The 18,603-nt window shown below is 41.2% G+C and overlaps 1 long non-coding RNA gene across 12 annotated transcripts in view; it reads right to left on the bottom strand.

Moving 5' to 3' along the window:
• Window positions 1–18,603, bottom strand: part of LOC135302551 (uncharacterized) — a 139,529-nt gene that overhangs the window by 89,868 nt on the left and 31,058 nt on the right. For 3 of the 12 annotated variants that reach the window (XR_010364134.1, XR_010364137.1, XR_010364144.1), the window contains one exon: window positions 4,888–7,896. The exons of 6 other annotated variants lie outside the window; for them this stretch is intronic. This is a non-coding gene — a long non-coding RNA (uncharacterized LOC135302551). Of the gene's footprint in view, window positions 1–4,887; window positions 7,897–10,746; window positions 11,072–11,864; window positions 14,038–18,603 lie in introns of those variants that run through there. 3 more of the 12 variants (XR_010364130.1, XR_010364129.1, XR_010364131.1) reach the window with 3 other exon arrangements.

Raw genomic sequence — 18,603 nt, 5'->3', positions numbered from 1 at the left:
TCATCCCTCCCATTTGGTTCAAACAGAGAAATTGTCCATGGAATGCAGTAATCTTTTTTTCAGCACTTTGCAGAGTTCAAGTCCCCAGAAAGCTGCCTATTGAGTTCAGCAAATAAAAACTTCTGTTTTCTTCACGAGTCTATAATTCTTTTTCATGGACAGTAAATCAGAAAAGGGGAGGAAAAAAGCATTTTACAATCTCAAGCTATTTTGCATACCTTAAGTGCACATCAGTTTTTCCCATTTCCATCATATTGTTACCACTTAAAACAGGAGAATTAGATAAGCATACGTTCCCTGTATTAACTGCTTTAATTTAAAAGTAATTTCTACCATCTGGAATTGCTATTTACTGTTGTTTGGAGGAGGGGAAAAAAAAGAATCTGAAACTGTTGAAAAGATCATCACAATTTCTTTCAAAGAATAACCAATCTGAAGGAGGCAGATGCATACAAGGAATGCAATTGATTATCCACTGGTCAAGCTGGATATTTTGGAGGGAATTCTGAGAATAAAAAGTCTCTACGAGTTATCAGCGGTCAGACTGGAGCCATTGAGTTTTCACCTGCTTGTGTTTGTTGTCTGGCAACCAGTCAAGGGTGCTATTAGCAGAATTAAGCTCCAGAAGAAAAGATTACCCTGTAGGAGGTAAGATAAAGACTGGAAAGTGTGGCTTGTTATCAGTATCACAATAAGAACCAGGTCAGAAAGGATTCAGTGTGGGTTTCCTTTCAAACAGGTAATCTCTGCTGAAATAATAGAGTAATTGTTGCTTTGAAACCTTTCTGTGCTGCAGCACACTGCAGCTCATTTGATACAGATTCTGGATTTAATGGAGAACTCCAACAAACCTGAAACACACACAGGGAAAGCAAGAAAAGAACAGGGCACCAGTGGAAAATGTCTTTATCCTGTAATTCCAGGTCAATATAGCAAAACATAAAATATTATTCAGGGCAGTTTTATACCTTGATTTATGTCTCCCTCCTTCTCAGGCTGCTTTCTATCTGTCTGTAAAGTTTTGGTCTATAAATGTGCAGTAACGTAATACAAAATATTGCAAGAGTAATAACATATGCAATTACAGTTCATCTCACAAATCCTGAACACAAGCAATGAATCAAAGCTTTCCAGGGCTATTCCTTGAAATACAACATTTTCTAGGTTCTATTCAAAGGTCTGAAAGCAGTCACTGGGACAAGCTGCAAGAGCAAGATGCACATTGCAGATGAGGGACAGCATTTTATGTTTTTCTGGCAAATTGCCTAAATGCTTGTCTTGAAAAGTAATTGTTGAGTGGGCTTCTCCTTTTTTTTCTTTACAAAGATAATGCACCTTTCTCTCAGCCGTCTCCTCTGGAAATGTGCATTAACTGTTTGGAGATGAGGCTGCAGTTGGTTCTTACTGTCTGCAGAAAGTGTTAACCTTTGAAGGTTGAACTTTGAAGTCTCAAAATCCAAAGATGAGATGGTAAACAATGTCAAAGGAGAAGAAAATATAGGAAAGAATTCTCTCATTATCTATCTATCTATCTATCTATCTATCTATCTATCTATCTATCTATCTCTTACCTTATTTTTGCAATTTTTGCTTTCCAAGACTTGGAAAGGAAACTCCTTTTTGGTGTAGATGTCACTAGTCCCACACATAGTCCTTTCCAAGCCTGGTAGAAGCTGGTCAAGGCTACAACATCTTTTGCTGGAGCCATTTTGGGACATGGATGTCAAGCAGATTACTCAGGGTTGTCCCATACAGAGGCAATTCCCTGATCCTCACCTCCGTTTTCTGATGCTTCAGTTACCACAGGGTTACCTGGATACAGATACTTTACCCTTAAGAGTTTGAAGAGCTGTACAACTCTGAACTTGTACAGTTTTTACTTAAGAATTGTTGCAAAAGCAAGGAATGTGCAGAAATTAATTTATGTACCAATGTTTCTATAAAACTTGGGGATTGTGGGTAACTACAGAAGGATCAACATGGCATCAATTCCAGGTAAGATTTTTATAACGTTGTGAGGACATGCACTCAGTTCTAAAGCCAAAGGTTCATAACCTAGATAATATCACTCCTATTGACGAAATGGAATACAAGTCTTAAATTCTTAAAATTATTTCATGATTTCATAACCAGAGAAGCTGTGGCTGCCCCATCCCTAGAAGTGTTCCAGCTGGGTTGGACAGGTCTTGGAGCAACCTGATCTAGTGGAAGGTGTCCCTGTCCATGACAGGAGGGTGGAATGAGATGAGCTTTAAGGTTCCTTTCAGTCCAAACCATTCTGGAATTCTATGTTTGTAAATATTTTTTTTGTTGTTGTTGTTAAAAGTAGTGGAGCTCACAGAATAAATTTTAAAAATCTGCAAGACACACTTCACACAATGTCAGTTTTCAAACAGTGCTGTATAAAACTTGATTCAACACCCAAATAATGGTATGAACATAGTCAAGAGAAAACACTCCATACAGAAAATCAAATCCAAAGGTGCAAAGAATAGAGTCTGGGAACTCCCAGGGGTGCACAGGTAATAGCACAGGGACCTCACTGTGGACAGTGCCATACAAACACACTCCACAGTTCAGAGGAAGAGGCAGCACTGCTGCTGCTAAAGATTGCAGATGACACAAAGCCGATTGAAGGAAAGAATAACAGTAAGGATTTGTCAAGCCATGAATTTGATGTGGATTATTTGGTGGTTGAAGATCTTTTGTCTATTTACACATATTTTAATACAGTCAGATGCAAGGCCATGGCTTGGCAAGGGCAGTGCAGGACTGGCTGGCACTGGGAGCTCTTTGGTTCCTTCATGGGATATTTCAGCTTTGCCTTCTGGGCACTTGCCTTCAAGTCACTCCAAACCTTTACCAGTGGAAATGTTTGCACTGGCCTAACCCTGTCTGTGCTGCCTGCAGAAAGCACTAATGATTATCCAGGGAAGGAAAGGAACCAGCCTTGAAGGAAACTCAGTGTCCCAGTCCTTTAAAGTTGATTACCAGAACAATTCCTTGCTGTATCTTGTATTTTGCTAACCTGCTCCTATTACCCTTCTGCTTCTGTGATACCTTGAAGGCAAAGAAATCACCACAAAGCCATAAAAGGGGAAAAAAAAAGATGGAAAGCTCCTCATTTGTAATAAAACTTAGATTCCAAAACGAGCTGCACAGAAGCAGCCTCCAGGCTCTCCTGACTCCAATGGAGTCACTGGGGAGCACATGGCCTTGCCTACAGAAGGATCATGGCAGATTTGAGCGTATGAGCTGAGGGGGCTGACCCTGCTAACACTTCATACCAGGCAGAGAGCCAGGTGCACAGAGATAATCAAACCAAATCCTAATTAACTGTCTGAATTCCCAGGGAAATCCATGCATAGTGAGATGCCTAAATATGATTGTGGATGTCAATCCAGCTGCTAATCGCTGTAAATACACTGCTGATTTCCAGAGCAGATGATGGTAATTTTCTTTTCATTCTAATTCATCTGCTTTTCTTGAATTTGAGAGAAGCAAACTCTGAGGATGACTGCAGTGTTATTAACTGGATTTTTCTAAAGGAAAACAATAACTTTTATACCTAAAGATGAACCTGAGCTTGGGAACACAGGGAGGAAATCAGCACATCACTAGAAAATTTTAGAGAATATATACCATAAAGCTTTGTAAGAGAGCTACAAGATGTTAAAGAGATTTATATAGTTTGAAAAATAATTACTTCTATGCTTTTTCCCACATTACAATTGAAGTTAGCTAATAAAAATATTTGGTGAATAAACCAAAATAAAAACAATCTGATCTCACCCAAAAGGCATGCTCAGCTTGTCACAGGAAATAAGAATCCTGCACCTATTAGATCATATCTTTGCTACCCACTCAGAGCAAATGATTGATATAACAGACATGTTGAATCAAGATGTTAGATCATTCTTTTCCTTCTCTACACACTCACTTGCAGCCAACAGATTTTTTTCCCCCAGAATAACTGTGATTCCTTAGATTCTTTGAGGCTATTCCCCTAATAATTGGAGGAGCTGGCTGAGCAAGAACCTGCAGCACGGTGCTGGGTTATAGGGATCCTGTCTGTGCTGCTGCAATCAAACCAGCCCTGCCTGAGAAGTATAAACAGTGGAGGGGGCAGAAGAACCCAAAGTGGGGCCAGGGGGGAAAACAGGCATGTCCCTGGTATTTCTTTAACAGATTAGGGCCTGATCCAGCTCCCACTGAAGGCAGTGCCACAATTCCTATCAGGTTCAACAGAAGTGATCTTGAAGAGAATGTTTTCTTGCAACTCTCTGAGTAATAGGCTGTGTTCTACAGGTGTCCAGGGCAAAGAAAGAAATCCTTCCCCACCTGCACAGCTCTTCAGGGAAGCAGAACCTCTTCAAAAGAGCAGCACCTGAACGAGGTGGGATCCCGTTGGCAGGATCCATTGGTTCTTCCTGTTCCCTGCCACCTTCCTCCTCTTTGCATATCAGAATTACAACGGAGATTTTCAGTTGTGGGGCACACCTTTAAAGAAAGCAGCTGTTCTATTCTCTATTTGTATGAGCTTTTGCTCTCCACGCCTGGAGATCAGGTGGATAATGCAGAATAATGACTACAAAGTTACTTATCTCTGCATTTTAGGTTATAACTCAGAGCATGTGGGTGTTTTGAGCTCATCTCAGTAACACAGCTGCTAATTGGACATTTTGCACTAAGAAACATGTCAAAAGTCAGAGGGAAAATTTCATTATTTTATTAAATTACTTAGGACACAGTAATGGAGTTTGACATCTTCCAAAATACAGAATTGTTTCTTTTTGCTTGTGCTCCTTTGTATCTTAAGGGAAGAAATGAGATTTTATTGAGCAGAAGTGTAATGGAAATGACACATTTGAGGAAAGAAGTACCCACATCATTAGCACCAGGAAACGTGGTACATTAAGAATGTAGGAAGAAATTTCTTAATAGTGTAAAAGAGAGGGTTTATTAGTTTGGATTATCCCAAGGGGTGTTTGTTTCTCACAAGACTGCAGCAAATTCTTTTCCTCTCTCAACTCCCACAGCAGCATACCTTTGGGAAACACCTACTTCTCCTCCAGTAACTTTCTCCTGCCTCTAATGCATTCTTACCCTCAGTCCAAGGAGCTTGCTCTTCCTCTAAAGGACAGAACACTGTATGGACTTTTCCAGAATAAATCCTATATTTGTTAGGACATAGTATGGGTGAAAATCAAGGAAATAATAGGAGACCAGAAACAAAGGCAATGCTGTTTTCTTTGAATATATACTGGCTGCATATTCAGGATTTATTATCAATAATATTTATTCCTGACAGATTCCTGACATCAGTCCATGTACTGCCCTCCTACTGCACCTTAACTCAAAAGGTGTTACACAAATGGCACTCACCTGTATTTATGCATTAATTTATTATTCAAGCTGGATTTGTGTGGATGAAGAAATGGATGGATATGTGAATTGTGGGCAAAGCTGTGAGAATTCACTGTAATTTTGAAAATCTGGATGATAAAGATTTTTTTTAAGATAGAAAGACATTTGATTCACAGATGATACAGTCAGGCTCTAACTAAAAATACTTCACTCTTAAGATGCTACTTGTTTTCTTCCACTGTAGATCTGGGAAATCCCCAGATCTACAGACTCTGGGCAGCTCTTATAACCAAACTATTCTGAGAAAACAAATCCTAAAAACAATAGATGCAATACAGCTGCTTAGCAGTTCCTCAGGGCTTACTGGTGCTCACTGCCAGCTCTCAGCTCTTTTGGCTTTGAGCAGGGAGGACCAAATTCTTTAAAGTACCCTACAGAGTATGTAGGTCTCTCTGCCTTCCATGCTGTCACCCTGGTGGCTCTGACAAGTCTCCTGCTGCCACATTCTTGTTCTCAGGAAGATCTGTTAACATTTTTGGCTCCTTTTGATCTCTGGACCCTTCTCCTGACACTTTTCACAGCCTCCTGAAAATGGGATTCTTGCAGTCAATAATTTGCTTATTGTCTCTCTAGTGTAAACTTAAATGTTTTTCATCTTGGAAACGATTTCCTCATGTTTGGGGTTTGGGGTTTTCTTTTAGTTTGTTGTTGTTGTTGTTGTTTTGGGTTTTTCTCTTGTTTTTCACAATTCCTATTGGATTCAAGTGATCTGGGATTTAATAATCATTCTACCACCTGAAATGAGCACTGGCACCTGCCCAGTGCTCAGGAACTGTCACTCTTCTGGGATTTATATCTGGTAACTCATTTTCTTTATTCTGTTTGATCACTTTAAGTATATGGAGGTGCTGCAGCTGACTGTGGGTTTTACATGTGAAGCCACACTTCAGGATGTGATAGAGGACAGGGAGTCCCACTGGGCCTGGAAGGGTTCCTTCCTTCAGACCCTGGTGCAGGACAGAAGCCTAAACAAACCATCAGGCACAGTAAGAAAATACTTCTCAGCCTATTATATTCCCCCCAGCACTATCACCCCTCCAATCGGTTAAAATAGAACAGTTTTCTGTACCACAAAAGACTGTAATTTGTAAGGAATTCTAAGCACTCAGAAAGCACAAGGGGACACTGGGAGTGGGAAGGTCCTAGTGGACACTCCATGGACACTCCATCCCTTTCAAACCATGGGAATACAGCTGCCTCCCTCCACAAGAAATGCAGCCTAATGAGATGAATTCTGTTCTCAGCCTGAATTTAAAAAAAAAAAAAAAGATGTTTCCAAAAGTGCACAGCTCTCCCTTAGCCCAAAATCCTTCTTTTAAAACAATAAAGCCTTGTATAGATTGCACACAAAGGAGGAACATGGAAGATAAGTTTACTCTAGCTCCACAAGGAAATCTGATTATGTACCAGTGATCAGCCCTTTGGGACAGGGAATGTCTCAGCTCTGGGGACATTAGACCCCAAGTGGCACATACTGTCACCTCCACCTCTACATGGCACTGAAGGAAGACTAAAGAAATAAATTGAGCTGAATCTCCAGTTTAAGGGCACAAGGAGTTCTGGACTGGACCACATTCCTCCAGTTTCTGATGGCTTTCACTTGTTTCATTATTAGAAAAGCAAAAATACCAAAAGAATTGATGATGTCTGCTATTACTCATTGGAAAGAAAAATGGTCTGGTTACCTCAGACACAGGTGAAATCAGTGTATCACAGGACATTTGAGATGTCATGATCTGTGCAGGTCAGGTGGGACCAGCTCAGTGTCTCAGGCAGCAGCCTCTGAAGAGGAGATGACCCAAAATGGGGTTAAGGGCAGTAGATGACAGAGATTATATTTTACACATGATAAATAGAATTCAGGTACTTAACACGTTGGGTCATTAAAATCAGAAGGTACATTTCAGGGGAAAAAGAATATTTTTAGTGTTTCAGCCAAATTCCAGCACATTCAGGCTATGCTGTCCTGGAGCAGGGGGGCAGGTGGGACCTGCACCACTCTGGGAGCTTCACCTTCAGTTGTTTTGAGGCTCATGGAAAGACACTGCTGCCAGAAGTAACTCCAAAGAAGCTGTACCTCCAAATAAGCTGTATCTCCGCTTCTGAATCCAAACCCAGGGATAACACGAGGTGAGGTCTGTGGGCTGTGGAGCATTGGGCTGTGATCACAGAATCACAGAATGGCTGGGGTTGGAAGGGATTTTACATATAATCTAGCTCTAATCCCACTAGGAGCAGAGGCACCTTCCACTAGACCAGATTACTTGATGCTTGGCTTTCTGGATAGCTGAAGTCAGATTTTTGGGTTTACTTTATCCTTGGCTTTTTGGAAAACAGGAGACAATTTTCTGAGGCCAGTTCTGCTGGAAGGAAAGAATCCATCACATTGCAGTATTCCTTCTGTGTTCCCTGGCACTCCCCTGACCTCGGATGAGATTCCCTCAGCCTGCAGGAATGTTTTTGCTACACCTGCACAAAGAAAAAAGATTATTTTCTTACAGATTTGTGAGTTGATTCAGCTTTTACTGCAGTCAGGCAAGTAGGGGAGCAGCTGCAACAGAGGAAATTGATCCACATCATTGAGAAGAAGGGCAAGGAAGAGGAGTGAGAATGCCCCTGTCTCCTAAAATGAGGTGTTGGACTGTTTCAGTTTTATCAGGCAAGTTCCCTGAGGTTTCTCTAAAGTGAGATATTGTGGCCCATTGCATTGATGGCCTAAAGAAGCATCTAGAAGAATCCTTTTCCCTGAGAGGAGACAGTAAGCCTGGTACAGCAATATTCCTTACTTAAGATTGTCCTTAAATGCTTTGCCAAATAAGGAGAGAATTAAAGCATCTGCATTAGCTGAGGTAAATACAGCCCGTGGTATCTGTGCCTTGATTCACTCTTGCCAAAAGGTCACTTTAGCTGGACCCAGAGGGAGGGCTGCTTTATACATCTCTCTCAGACAAAAATCCTACTTTTCCCTTGAATACTTGCTTTTTTGCTCTTCTGACCAGGCACACCTGTTTTCTCTACTAACTCAAATCCTTGCAGCCACGTGTGCCCAGGGGATGGGGGGGCCCAGGGGGGAGTGTAATAAATAGCAGAAGCAAATAATTTACCCAGTAAAGAGCATTCCATGCTTTCTGTATGCAAATTCTGCATAAAAATTCTACATATATGGTGCAAAACTGCTCTGAACTGAACTCTAAAAATGTTTAATGCAAACACAGCTGTTATCAAGTGTTGTTCTTTCCAAGAGTCCATTCAGTTTGATGGTTATCACTATGCCAACAGCATTCCCAGTACAAATCTCTCTTCCTGAGACTTCAACAACTGCTTTATAGACAAGAAAAGTTCATTTCATCCTGAACTTGATTCTCTGGATCCCTCCTAAATGTTTTTCTCCCTTTTATCTGAGCTAGCAGATACTGACATTTAACTAATTTAGGTTCTTAGGAATAATTTTAATTTAACAACATATTTTATTACATTCCTGTTCAGCAAAATATTGTAGTGCCTATGAGTAAATAGTCAAATCTCACTGGTGGCAGAAGAGATACAGTATATTGTTTAAACCACATCATCTGGCAAAAATTTGCTGAATTGTTTTGAATTGTAGTAACACCTTTTTTAAATATCAGGTTTTGAGAGCTGAAGTGAATTAGAGAGTTCTGAAAAATGTAAATCTACTACTTTAGTTGACTGGTTAGTTTGCTATTTATACTGCCTTTCAGGAGGAAAGGGGTATTTTTCATCCAGCTACAGAGGAATTTTTTAAGGATCAAAAGTATTTTAAATTTATAATTGTACAAAACTAAAGGGGACAGCACTTCCTTCAGGGGCTGATCATTGGATCTAGCTGTGCATTGTGTTCTTGAAAAAACACCAAAAATAACTCAGCAGCTGGCAGTTTCAAATGCCACAGGAATGGGAAGGTCAGTTCCCCAGCCGAGGACTATTTAACTCAAATCAGGACCTGGACTGTTGATTATAGAATATGGTTTAATATTAAATGCATGTGCATGATTTAAAAAATCAGAGCAGGAACATTCTCATTCATTTCACAAGGGAAATGGGAGCTTTTTGCTCCTTTGCATCCCTGTTCCCGTGCCCTCATGGAGTCAATTCCGGTGGGGGAAGCAGGGATGGCAGCTTTGTCTGGGCTGCCGCTCTTCATCCCTTTCAGATGGGTGGATCTTTCAGGATCATCTTTCCCAGCACACCAACCAGCACTGCAGAGCTAATGAGGTGGAGCAGGTCATCTGCACACAAACAAGGAACTGGGACAGACCTTCCACTCAGAGGCAAAGACAAAAATGTGATGCAAAGTTTATTCATTAATTGAAGCATTTGTAGCATCTTTAATACCAAGTCATGAGAACATATCAGTATTGTTGTTGCAAACCCCAATCTTATAGCCCAAACTCTATTTTAGAGTGAAGTAAACACACCCTACACCACTTCAAACCACTCAGGACAGCCTCTTGCTCCAGCTCCTCCTCTCCCTCTCATTAGGTCATTAAGCAGCAGCATCGAGGCAAGTGGGGGGTCACTGATGTGTTGTAATTAGTGATAGTCTGCCACTGGGAAAAGCAGAGTCTCTAATTAATGTAGGGCAGCTCCTTTCCTCCCTCACTGCTTCCTCTGCTCAAGGAAAAGGTGGGGTTATAGATGGGAAAATCCAATAAAAAGCCCAATGCACATTTGCATCTCTATGACTGGCAGTAATTTTAACAGGTTTGGCTTCATCTGAGCACAGACAGAGCTTTGAGAAAAGCAGGAAACAAAGGAAGATTGGCCTGAAACAAAGCTATCAACCGCTGACTCCTCATGGTGAACAGTGAGTGATACAACCAGACAGTCACAGCTGAGGGGTCCTGCTGTGACTTGGCAGTTCTGTGATGCCCCCACAGCAGCATCACCTTTGGAGATGTGCGGAGCTCACCCTCGGGGTCCTCTGGGGTTTGTGCGATTGCTTTTAGGGTTCTTGAGTGGCTGGCATCAGTACAAGGATGTGCTGTAGGTTCAGACTGTGATTTCCTAAGCTTATTTGCAACCCTTTGCCAGGGGATGGTACTGAGGGAGTACAGAGTGTGAAAGGCAAGTGACTGGCCATGGAATTTCTGAAATTCCCAGAATACTCCCAGAGCTGAGCTCGAGTCTTTGCTTTACAGAGTTTCCCATCAGCAACACAGATGGACAGAGGGTCATGAACTTATGCTATTACACTGGATGTCCAAATTTTGATTTCTCCTTCAAAAGAGACATGGGTTTGCCTTATGAAGCACAAAGTACTAGCTCAGGTGGAAGAGGAAATTTGTGGCTGAGAGAAGCATCTTTCCACACTGATAGGTCCAAATCACTGCACAGGGCCTCCTGCACTCTCTCCCAGAGGAATCACATAAAAAGCATAGACAAGGAAACAAAAGATGACTGAAAACATGTCAGAGCAAAGAGGAAGCCCAGAATACTTATCCTTGGGTGTATGTAATTGTACCTGACACTGTGGAACTATGAAGAGACCCTTGTCTTGCAAGAATGAGCTGGGGGAGCTGCTTGAGAATTGCCACTGGCTCAAACCAGACAGACATCAGGGGTCAGAATAACCCAAAATTTCTCAGTTCTGCCTGAGAACCCCATAAAGACTGCTTAGGATGATCTGCAAGAGACAGAAGAAGAAAAAAAGAAAATCAGTAGTTTTATGAAGGTAACATATTATTACAATGAAGATGGAAGATTCCAAGTTCAGGAAGGACTATAGCATTCCAAAATCATTAAGTTTGGGAAAGACCTCTAAGATCATCAAGTCCAGCTGTATTTCTTTGAGTAGAATCCACACTGATATCCATGATATTATACCAGGCACCATCCCAGAGCTCCTGACAGACTGCAGAAAAGGGCTGATAAAGGAAATCTCAGAAAACTTCCCAAGCAAGGCCAAGAACAGTAAGTGAAAGTTTAGCTAATTAAGGAAGCAGTGAAGGAGGGGAAAACTGGTTTTGTTGCACAGTACAACAACTTTTACAGAGAACAGGTTTTTAGTCTCACACAGAGGGTTAACAACCCCCTGGAAGATGGGCTGGGAATCTCTTATTAAACTGAGTAAATGGAGGTTGAGAATGGGATAATCATGATACTGTGGAGTGAGAAGTGGGGAGGAGCAGAACTGCCTCTTTCAACAGCAGGGCAAGATGTTAGGTCAGCTCAACTGTATCATATAACTTTACCCCTGGCTTTCCTAAAAGGAGAGGAAGAAAACCAGAATTTAGGTGGTCTGGATTACTCTCTAGAGATTTCTCCCTGCATTATAAAAGAAACCAAATGTGGTTGTAGTTTAACCCTAACTAAAAGTGAGTAATTAATAATGGATTTGCCTTCTCCAAGCTGCCTCACTTGCACAGTCTGATGGCAACTAAAGTCTGTGGGAAGACAGGAGAAGGAGAAGCAGAGCTGAGTGTGTTGCTGAGGCTTTTCTGCTTTAGAGAAACTAAAACTGTTTGGACACACAGTCTGATTTAATCTGGCTCGTTTTTGGCAAGCTGGGAAGAAGGAATCTTTATGTGCCAGTGGTAAAGAATAGCTGAGGTAATCATATCTTCAACTGGCACAGCAAGGCCTAGAAGACAATGTCTAAAGGCATTTTAAGGTGGTGTGGTTTGAGAGAGACTAAGTTTAAAAACCTCTATGTTTTAGCAAAAGTAGTGAAAAAGGAGGTGTTAGAAACCTCCTTTTCTTTCCTTCACTCCCTGAATAAAAAAGGATTATACAGTTGAAACTTGGGGATAAGTCACGTAATCAGTGGTTACAACTCCTTCAGCAAGGAGAGGAGGAGCCAGAGAGTATTTGGGTTTTTTGCAGACACTTACCTGTCAGGTTGTCAGAGATTGTACAGAAACAAACAAGCCTGAATGCTTCTAAAGGTCTAAGGGAGTAGTAATGTGCATCCAGTTGTCATCAGGGTGTGAGAAAAGCTGCTTTCAAACCTCTCTTTGCAGTGGACAGAAAAAAAAATTGTATTAGCATGGATGGGTGACTCGGCCATTTCAATATATGTTGAAATACAACATGTAGGTTTAGCCAGCAGATGGGAGATGGACTTGGAAAGCAGTAAGGCTTCAAAGGGAAATGGGCAGGCACAAATCTCTGAGATGCTGTGGCAAAAAAACAATAGTTCATTTGATCGTAAGACAGCTATGAAATAAAAACAAATGCAACACTACTTCTGTACACATCTATTAGACATCTCTTAGAGCAGCTGCTTTGTTCTCATGCTCATGCTTTGAAGGAAGTTGGAATATTCCTCAAGTATTCAAAGAAGGGCTCCAAGAAATATTCAGATCTTGGAAAGGAAAGCTTATAGTAAGAGCCTTAAGGAGTTCAGTCTGTTGAGCTTAATTCAGGGAGAAGTGGCCTGAGAGCCAGGAACTTCTTGATCTAATGGAAGTGTAACAAAATCCAGTGGCTGTGTGGAGACAGGTGAATTCAACTCTAAAACAAAAAGTAATTTCTTTGTAATAACCATTATTAAATATTGGAACACATTAGTACAGAATTTGGCTGACTTTGTTCTTCTTAGCCTTTAAGAAAGACCAGATACTGCTGTAATTCAACACTTCAATCCAGCTTCCAAAAAACATTCCATGGCCTACAGAAACATGGCTTGGAAACAGATGATCAGTGGGGTGGTCCCTCCTGCCCAGAGAGCACATGTACAGGTAGCAGGTACTTCTTTAAGAAAATAAACAAAGACTTGCTTTAAAAGACAGAGTGTAAACTGATCTGACTGATGTGGTCTGATGCAACAGACTTAGCTTTATTGGATTAACTGGCAAACTTTATCAGCTTCCCAAGAGTCCCAGGAAAACATTTGAGTGCCCACCCTTTCAAAACTGTTGCTTAAAAAGGATTGAATATAAGCAACAGCAAAAAAGGTGGATCCAGAGAGCAGAGTGGTTAACCTGTGTGCATAGTAGTTTAAATGCCTGGTTTATGTATTTATATTCCCAGCTATTAAGTCAATATGAATCAGTTTGTAAAACCCTACTGCTCCTCTGTAAAAGAACAACCACACAATCATATAATCCCAGAATGGTTTGGATTAGAAGGGACTTTAAAATCTATCTAGTTCCAATCCCCTGCCATGGGCAGAGACACCTCCCAACACCTTGAGTTAAGCAGCAAAGAGCAAAAGTAAAATGTAAATAAAACTTGCCTGTGCTACAATAGCCAATCATTTACACCAATTACAACCTGTGATTAATAGACTTTTCAGGAGTCAGCAGCACAACTATAAAAGGCCCTATTTGCCATGGTCTTAAGCTCATTGTGCAGAAGTCTACAATTCTTTTGAGAGACTTGTCTGAGGCTGTGAGCTGAAATGTTTGGAGACCTCTAGCTTCAATTTTCAGAAACCAACAAATGCAATTGAATGCCTTAATTTTTAACATCATTCTTGTGATTTTTTTTTTAAGGAGACAGACTATTATAGTGGAAATCTTCAAAGTTTCCTGAAAACTAAGGTCCTCTGGAGAAACCTAAAATAAAAAACTTTAAAAATGGGGGGAAAGCAGTTACTTTCTTCTTCCTCTTTCTTCCAAAAACCTTCCCACAGGTTTTTCCAAAGACCTGTGAATAAATCAGAAAAGTTTCATATTGTATTTGACAAGCAAATTCTTTAAGAATGATCCAAAAAGCAAGGTGCAAAATCTCTAACAAGTGTCTCTCCTTAGGACTGGTCCATCTGCATTCTGAGCTATTCTCCAAAGAGGCAGGTTTGAAGACTCCAGCATGCACAACACCCCATGTGGGCTCCAAGCCCACAGTACAGCTCCTGAAAGTAGATTTTGATGGGTCAAAGCCATTTTATTGAGTTAGCCCTTTATTGTTTACATTAAATCCAAGTGAGCTCAGAAATACTGACTTATCCTTCTGAAAGGCTGGATTATACCGCGTGGCTCGGATGCAAAAAAAGATTAGGGTTTTTATACTAATTACTTCCAGCATGAGGAGTGCATGGACAAGAAGAGCTCTGACTTTGGAGACACTCTGCTGGACAGTTCAGAAATATATGTCAGATTTTTTTCTTGGATTTGTCATATTTTTTTGCCACAAATTAAATGACTGCTGCTCCATAATGTAATTTGGAGTGTCACACTGTCATTAAACCTTGCATAGGAGAATTGGCCTGTGTGGGACAGAGGGAAGTGGCCCTTTTCCTCTTATTCCTGGTTGTTTTATCCACTGAGCCACTGTCACTGGTGTTGTGAAGTGCAGTGTGGCATCACTTTCTTCCACTCTACATTGTCCTTGGAGAAAGTGAGAATCTAGAAAAAGATGATCTCATTATTACTGAGTATTCATTCATTTATACTTAATCAGATAAGTAATCCTGCAGGAAGCAAAGCTTCCCAGACTAAAAAACCTGAGGTATTCTTAGCAGCTTGGAAAATCCGAGTGGGATGCAGATGTGAATATTTTGGAAACTTGACATGTCAGATCAGTGTCATGGCTGTAAATCACCAGTGCTGCAGTCAGACAAGAGCAGACACACAATGTGTGTAAGACTCTCTCACATGTGTGTCCTTCCCTAAACAAACCCTCTTATTCCTTATGCTCAAAGAGGCACCTGCCTGTGCAGAACAAACTCAGCTCTGGGCAGCTTTCATGGCCAACAATGGAAATTTTTCACAGGGAAATCAGAACTATCAGAGAATTCCATAATTTGTATGGGCAAAACAGATGGCCCAGAGGTGCCCACAGCTTTCACTGAATGACTTTGCACACAGTGACATCAGATCTTCTCACTACACAAATTACTCCTGGGGGCCTGGGGTCTGTTGGCATTGGTTTGAGTGATGATACTCTGTGTAGCTCATGAAACAGAACAAACAGGAGGCTTAAAATGAGCCTAAAGATTTGTGAGCTGTTGATCCTACAGAAAGGACACCCTGTATTGCTTTTACATCCAATACAACAAATACACTTTTATGGTTGTTCTTAGATATTGAGCAAAATGTTTGTACCCAAATTCTAAAGTTACAGAAAGGAAATGCACAGATCTTTCCACTCACACAGCAGTGATGGCAAAGGTAAAGCTCACAAAAGGGTCTTGTTTTAAATCTTGCATTCAATAAACTGCTAGAAGAACAAAATGAAAACAAGCTATTGTGTTAATCTCCAGATTAGCCCTCATAGTCTGTCAATTTAATACTGATTAGTAAACAATGTCCATAATTAAGCTGTTGTTGGAGACACAAATGCCCCACGAGCCCGAACTAATGCGTAGTATTCAATCCTTTTACAAAGGATGGCAGATACAATTCCAGGAATGTTAATGCTGTCAAGTATCCATGATGTACATAACAAAAGAGAAGGCAGAGAGTTGAGGTAATTAAGCTCACACTAGACCTTCTCTCCAACCTGTGTTTATTGACTAAATGTTATTAGGTGCAGTAAATAAAATGCCACTGAGTCGTGGGACCAAAAATGGGATGAAGTTTATGGGGCCGTCAAACCCTGGATTCCCCTGGCATCAAAGCACACACACCCCCCTTGCTAAGGCCAGTGACATTAATGTGCATGACAGGGGTCCATGGGGCCGTGGTCCCCTAATTGTTTAGGAGACCTTTTAGTCTGGTTGCAGACTGCATGTCTTGGTATTTGTGGAGCTAATTGCACCAAAATCCGCCAGCACAGTGTTTGCAGTGATGGGTTAACTCATTTATCCTCAGGATAATACTCAGTTCTTTGTCAGCCTGGTCTCCCGCATTCACTCCTGACTGTCAGCCCAGATGCAGGAGGAGAAAGCAGACTTCCAGCAGTGCTGCCCATGGAAACACCCTGGCTGCACATGTGCGAGAGCAGAAACATTTAAACAGGAAGCAAAACCATTTTTCTGAGTGTTTCCATTGCTGGTAACCTGTTCTACCTTTCTCATGAGGGTCACAAAGCCCAGACTTGAGTTTAGACTGTGACAAACTCCAACAGTTGGGACCAGCAGAGATGCTCAGCTGAGCTCCCCTTACTTTATTCTACTCTGCTGGATCTTGAGAATCTTGGGTATAAAGAAGATGATTTTTAATGTCCCTTCCAATCCAAATTATTCCATGATTCTGTGATTCAGTTTTGAATTAGAACTGTGCAGTACAGCCCAAACAGGGTAATGCTCTGGGTCCCCTGTAACATTGGTTTTTTTTCCCTCTGAAGAAAAGAATTAAGGTGGAAATAATTATAAGCCGTTTTTAATTTTGATCTCAATATTTTTACATGGGGAGAAGATGTCACTCTGGTTTTCCAGGAGTTTCAGTGACAACAGAATGCAGAAAAATAATTTTCTAATATGGACTCTAATATTTACAAACTCCAGAGTGAAAGCAATGTCCAAATCCTTGGGACAATTTTCCTTGATTTATGGTATTTTCTCAGACTTCTTGCCCCATGTTTACAAACTTGTAATAACAAACAAAATTATAATTATAGCAATACAGAAGCACTTTCTGTCCAGGGATCTCAGATGTCTTGGCTCACAGAGTATCACTGAACAAGTTTCCTATGGGATGAAATATATTGATAGCCCCATTGTACAGTTTGGACATCTGCAAATTAAATTGTTTTGCAAAGGTCAGAAAGAGCATAAATTAGTGGGAGAACTAGGAAAAATACTCCACTGTATCTTCCCCACTCTCCATCCCAGGCTGCCCATGGAACTGCAGAACAGCACTGAGTGGCTTCCTGTTTGGACATGTGGATTTGATTAAGGCAGGCCACAAGTTCCCAGAATTTTTGGCCAGGTGGTGACTTAGCTTTTGGGTGTTACAGAAACACAGCACCTCTGCCCTGCCCTCCTGCCACCCCGCAAACCCCCCTGCATGTAGGGAGCAGCCCTGCCCCATGCACAGCTGCAGGCACAGAACACAGAGAGAAGGAGATGGGAGTGGGAATGTGCAAGTCGAGGTTAGGGGTAGCACTAGACCAGAGCACACTAATTTATTTTGGCTTAAACTGCCATGGAATCACAGGTTCAGTGGAAAAAGCTTCTTCTAGAAATAGAGCCAGTATTCCCGTCCCTTGAATAGATTCATAACTGAGACACAGTTTTATCCCACGTTTTAAACTCCTTTCTGACACCCAAAAAGCCTCTTTTCCTTTTAAAGGGGTAATATTTGCTCTGTCTTCACAAAAGCTACAGAAAAAAGAAGCTGTAGTTTTCTGCAGCTGCTGTTTTGGGGTGGTTTTGTGGATCAAGGAGAGATGGCAGAAAGTGTCACTGTCACAGCAAGCCTGTTGGGCAGCCAACCAGGATCACTGGAGCACTCTCAGAGAACCCGAGGAGTGCCTGGAAGTCACTCAGACACTGGAGATATGTGGCTTTGCCAAGGAGCTACCAGAGGTTTCCCAAGTCTGAGCCTTTCCAGAAAGCTGCTGCTCTGCCTTGCTCTCCAGTTCCAAGCTGTCGGAACTGGAGCAGGTGAGACAACAGAGCACAAAATGCAGCTCAAATCTCCCCAAGTTTCATGATGGTGCTTCAAAGGGAACAAAGGTGGCAGCTGACAGCAAAGGAAATTTGGGCTTGGGACTGAAGTACAGAAGTGAGGACTAGAAAGTATAAAAATGTTTCCCATTTGACACAGGAAAGTCACACAAGAAGTTGCCAGAGCTTTTACTGAGCCACACGGGAGATTAATAGAGGAATAACCTCCGTTTCCACTTACTATCCTGCTTAGATTGGGAAAGGCTGTTTAGATGAAGACTCCAGTTCTGCTGAAGAAAGCACATTTTCTAAGTAAACCCCACTTCGAGCACATTAGCAGAAAAACAAGAGTATGGATAAACAGTAGTCCCACTTCACATTTCAAGTGTATCTGAATAAAAGAGGAATTTCCCATTGCTTAGCAGGAAAGAAATATGTGTTTCTCTCTGGATTCATAAAAGAAATAGAAGCTGATCTGATATTTTTCCTTATTCTTTGAATTGTCTCATCATACAGCTGTTTTGATTACAATTTGCAGAGACCTTGGAGATACTTAGATGAGAAGTAACAGCAGCATTCACGCAGTGTATTTTAGAAAAACATTATCCCCTTTCCATATAAGAATATGGACAGGCACATGAAAATTGCTGTCTCTTTTTCCTACAGGCCACAGCCAAGAGCTAATGATTCATATGTAAAAGCAAAAATGCCATAATGCACTT

Source organism: Passer domesticus, chromosome 6, assembly GCF_036417665.1.
Source record: "Passer domesticus isolate bPasDom1 chromosome 6, bPasDom1.hap1, whole genome shotgun sequence".
NCBI classification, from domain to species: Eukaryota; Metazoa; Chordata; class Aves; order Passeriformes; family Passeridae; genus Passer; species Passer domesticus.
Note: the sequence above shows the minus strand (reverse complement) of the source record. Positions and strands in the feature narration are given on the sequence as shown.